Below are 5,163 nucleotides of genomic sequence, written 5' to 3'. Positions count from 1 at the left end.
AGGGAAAGTGCTGCTTGGGCAACCTTGGTCATTGAGATTGATGCATTTGCATGTTCAATTTCTTCCCCAAGATCTGGAAGCGTGGTGGGTTTTCTGTGATACATGACATCTTCTAGGATCCCCAATATGAGGGTAACATCATCACTGACAAAGCGTCATACTATTTTCCTTTTCCGGAAATGTATATAGATTTTTTTTGGTGGACTTTGTATGTAATTAGAGACTTCATCTTTTGGTTTAGGAAGCTTATATTTTGTTTAGACGATAGTTTTAAAGGTTGTTTTGTTTGTCTGTTTGTTTTGACACTGAGTCTTGCTATACAGCTCAAACTGGGCCTGGTACTCACAAGTTCTCCAGCCTCAGCCTTCTGCGTGCTGAGATTACAAGCAAGTAGCACCACACCAAGCCAAGGTGTGATTATTTTATAGAGTATATAGACATACAAATCCAAACAGAAGCAGGAAAGTCTCTTTTTTCGTCTAATGGAGTTATCAAAGATTAAAAGTGAAGTTAATCTTTGCTGTGGTATGGTGGAAATGCGTGCTGATATACATCACTAGAAGAAGCCAGAAAGCAAGTCGGTAGCATAAGCAAGAAAACAAGAGCCAGACAAGTACATAAATGCCATCTCCCAAGTTACATTTCCAGGAAATGATCTTGAGACAATTTGTCATTCGTACAAAGCCATACTGTCAAGAGTTCATGCTGCCCTGAGGCATGCTGAGCCAGCAATAGAGTCTGGGCATGGTGGCACACACTTGTAATCCCAGCACTAGGGAGGCTGAAAATAAGAGGATTACAATGAGCCCAAGATATATAGTGAGACACTGCAGGAAAAAAAAAGAGTTTATGGTTTGTAACAGTAAAAATTTTGAAGGCAATCTAAGTATCCATTGAATCACTGCAATCAGCCACTTATATGCAGTAGAGCTATACGTGACTAACAGTAGCATTTGGAAATACAATGATAGCAGTACACATAAATTATTGAAATAAAAATATCATTTCATTACATCTATTTGATTCCATCAATTTTTTTGAGACATGGTCTCACTGTGTGGTTCAGGTTGGTCTCAAACTCACAGAAATCTTCCTGCCTCGGCCTCCCAAGTGTTGGGATTACAGGTGTGTGCCACCATGCCAGGCTGTGGGGTTTGTTTGTTTGTTTGATTGGTCATCATTCTCAGCACTTTAAAACAAGACTCTCCAAAGATATTAAAGAAAATAGAACTGTATGGAGAATTTAAAGGAGATAGAAGAGAGGGAGAAGGCACTATTTTTTTTCTTTTCAAAGTTTTATTGATAAACATATAGCAATGAGACAGTTTCAAATCAAATCGAAAGTACAGTTTCAACAAATAATACACTGCATACATTCTTCCTAGTGGTTAATTGCTGTACAAGATGCAGACTTGTGATCCTACTTACAAACATCATTAGAAAAAATCATTCTATTCATTAAGAGAATGCAACTATATATCTATCCCAACCACTTTGAATACACAGATACAAAATGGACATTCATAGTTATACCCCAATTTTTTTTAAGTTCAGTTGTTGAATATTATAGGTGTGTAAACTCAGCAAAATATTCTAAAAGAGTACAGAAGCCCATAATATCATTGGGTCTTCTGTTTAACTGGAATGTCAGAAATTATTGACCTGAGTCCCCCACAGCTCAACTTAACAGCATGGCTTTACTTCCTATATTTCATCTTCATACTTTTCTACTGGATGGTTAAGACCAAGGTAAAGCAGGACCTGTGCAACAAGAGTTGTAGCTTTTTGGTCTGACAAGGTCAGTGAAATGCCCTCAGGATTTATCTTGAGATCCTGTACCTCAGATTGTAGAACCTTTGTCAGTGTCAGCCATGTGAATGAGTCACGGCCAATGCTTGGCCTATGTGCTCTCTGTGAAAGCCTGAGAGAGAGTGTCTTCTCCCCATGTGACTCTCCTTAGGCACACTCTACGTCATCGATCACTTTTCTCTTTGGCCCCATTATCTTCTTGATCAGAAAATTTGGGACACTACCGAGGTACATGACATTACAGTACAAGTTCTCATATGTCCTGAGTCTTAATTGACCTTAGAAGGGTAGGGCCAAAATGTTGGCTTTCCTTGTATCCCTCCTTTTTCTCTAATTTTGGTCTGCAAACTTAGGTTGTTAACCATCCAGAAGAAAAGCTTATTGTTATTATCAAACGATTTGGGCTATCAATCTTAACCTCACTATCTCACTGCATTTCAAACATCTTAGGCAATAAGGAACAGGTATTTTTCATCAAGTATTGACATGTTGAACTTTAAGTCCCTAGAGAAGGCACTATTGAACATATTTCAACAGTGCTGTGGAAGCTTGGAATTATAAGATCTCAATGAAACACTTGCTATCACTCTGGAGTCAGTTTGTATTTTGTTTGTTTGTTGCTTTTGTACAGGGCCTCATTACACAGCTCAGACTAGTAGTGATCCTCCTATTTTCAGCCTCCCCAGCGCCAAGATTATAGGCATGTGCCACCACTCCTAGACTCATCACTGACTCAGCACGCCCAGGGACATGGCCAGCAAATCATGTGGTGCTGGGATCGAACCCCGGCCCCTGTGCTTGCCTAAGCAGGCGCTTAGTCCACTGGGCTATCTCACCCACCCTGGAGACAGTTTCACTTTGCAAAAACTGTGCATTCCCTTGAGTCTATAACCTTAAATGTTATAGATGAATTTATAATGAGTTTACACAACTTGTGTGAACTACAGAAGCAGCAGGAGTCGATGTCCCCTGCTCACAGAGGGAAGAGTGAGTGCACAATGCATACCAGACACCAAGCTACATGCTGTAAGGACACCATCACATTTTTATTAGCACAACAAGCCTATCACATAGTCATTTTATCTCCATTTCTCAAATGAGGAAACCAACATATGAAAAATTTAATCAATTTCTCCAAAGCCGAAAGGCTGGAAAAGCAGGCCAGAGTTGACATGAAACCAACCAAAATGGATGCTACATATTAGAGAGAACCACACAGAATCCTACCATTTTGCTCTGACTTCCAACGTCTGTCCAGAAAAGAGACAGGCAAATCACTTAAAAATCAGCAAAAATTAAATCCTTAAAATGCCAAGCTATTTGGATTCTCAAAGAAACTCATTGAACTCCCATAGTATTTTTAAAAACACTGAGGTCAGAGAAAAGATCATGCTACCTTCAGTGTCTTGTTGTAAAACCTTCCATTTCTGAAGCTGTGGGTATTTATTGAAATTTAACTTGATCCTTAAGCCCTAATACTACTATATTTCCCTACAAAACTGTAATCCAACCAACAGGATAACTTTTTCATCCATGTTTTCTCTTTCAACTCAGCCTTTACAGAATACTATTTAATCCAAATCTGCTCTGAAGTAATAATACTTGCTGGTATAAAACCCTTAATCTCAAGGTCTAATTTCAAAGCAATTCTACAATGATTCCAAGTCTATTAAAATAAAAAAAATGATTCAAGGGAAAATATTTGGCATATAGTCTCTCAATTTTTTTCTAGAACCAGTAGTATATAATTATGCATAATCATAATTCAGCACATCAAGAGGACCATTATATATCATAAAGAACCTGAAAATAATCACAACTAGCATGTTTCCATGAAATATAAATACGGCATGACAGTGAGTCCACTGGAACCAGAACCACTGCGGCAACACTGCAAGAATCAGTCCAGGAAGTGCGGTGCTACCAAACAGTTCTTCACAACTTCTCAACCCCGTCATATAAACCACAGAATGTACCTTAGGTCAAAGGAAATACCTCAATCCTGTTAGGAGAGACTGTAGTTAGGCTCTTTCTGATATTTAACCTTCTGGAGAAATATGCTTGATTTTTCTTCTGGGTTTTTTCTTCGTGTTCTTTATTTACTCTATAAAAACTATCTTATTCACCTCAGGCTACCATAACAAAATATCTTAAAATGGATAATTTACAAGCAACAGGGATGTATTGCTCAAAGTTCTGGAAGGTAAGATGTCCAAGAAGTTGGCAGCAGATCTAGTGTCTTATGAGGCCCCTCTTCTTCACACATGGTGAGTTTTCTGTGTTCTCATATGACTTTCTTTCCTCAAGTATCTTTTGTAAAATGACTAATCCATCAGGTGATTTAGTCACCTCCTAAAATCTCTAACTCTTAATACTGTAGTATCATATTGGGGTCTAGGTTCCAGTATATGAATTTTGAAGAGACATTGACATTCAGACTACTACAAACTGATTTTATATTTCCTTAAATTTCTGCACATAAAATTATAATTATTCTCTTCCAAGATGACACTTATTTCACCAACCCTTCACCATTTTCTTGTAAAAAGAGAGGACTTTCTCTTCTGCACTCATGTAGCAGTTTTTATCTCTTATGTCATGTATTGTATTCTATTTCTCATGCAAGCCCCCATTCCATTAGCTGGAAAACTTTGGAGTTTAGAAAAGTAATAATATGACATGATCCATATGTTATAAAGCATCTTGAGAAATAAAGCTCTAAGTGGTTGATGTAAGTCCTAACTAATAAAAAAATGTTTTTATTGCCCCCTTAGAAGCATACAATGTTGACTTTTTACCATATCTATTATTTGAAAACATTCTCCCCTAATTTGTAGCTGCAATTATATTGTATTGATTGATTCTTTTGCTGGGTAAAAGCTTGCAAGTTCCATATATTACCATTTGTTTTTTTTATTTTACTGCTTATGTTTTTGTGTGTTACACAAAATATTATGGCCAAGGACCTCATCAAGAAGCATTCTTTAGGGGGCCTGCCCCTTAGCTCAGTTCTTTAAGTGGCTGCTTCAACAAAACAGTCAGGCTCAGGGGGCTGTGGTTCAAACCCCACAACTCAAGCCAACCAAACCCACCCTGAAGGCATTCGGAGAAAGAAGCATTCTTCCTGTATGTTTTCTTTCAGGAGTTTTAGTCACAAGTCTTACATTTAATCTTTAATCCATTTTGAGTTGATTTTTCATAGTATGTGAATTAGGAGATTCTATTTTCCTTCTTCTGCACCTAGCTTTCCCAATTCACAACTCAAAAGTGGAAAAAATTGAAAATAACTCAATATTAAGATGGGCAAAGGACCAGAATACAAAAATATGTGAAGAAGATAGAAAAGAGCCAACA

The sequence above is a fragment of the Octodon degus genome, unplaced genomic scaffold (assembly GCF_000260255.1).
Source record: "Octodon degus isolate 3935 unplaced genomic scaffold, OctDeg1.0 scaffold00082, whole genome shotgun sequence".
NCBI lineage: Eukaryota > Metazoa > Chordata > Mammalia > Rodentia > Octodontidae > Octodon > Octodon degus.
Note: the sequence above shows the minus strand (reverse complement) of the source record.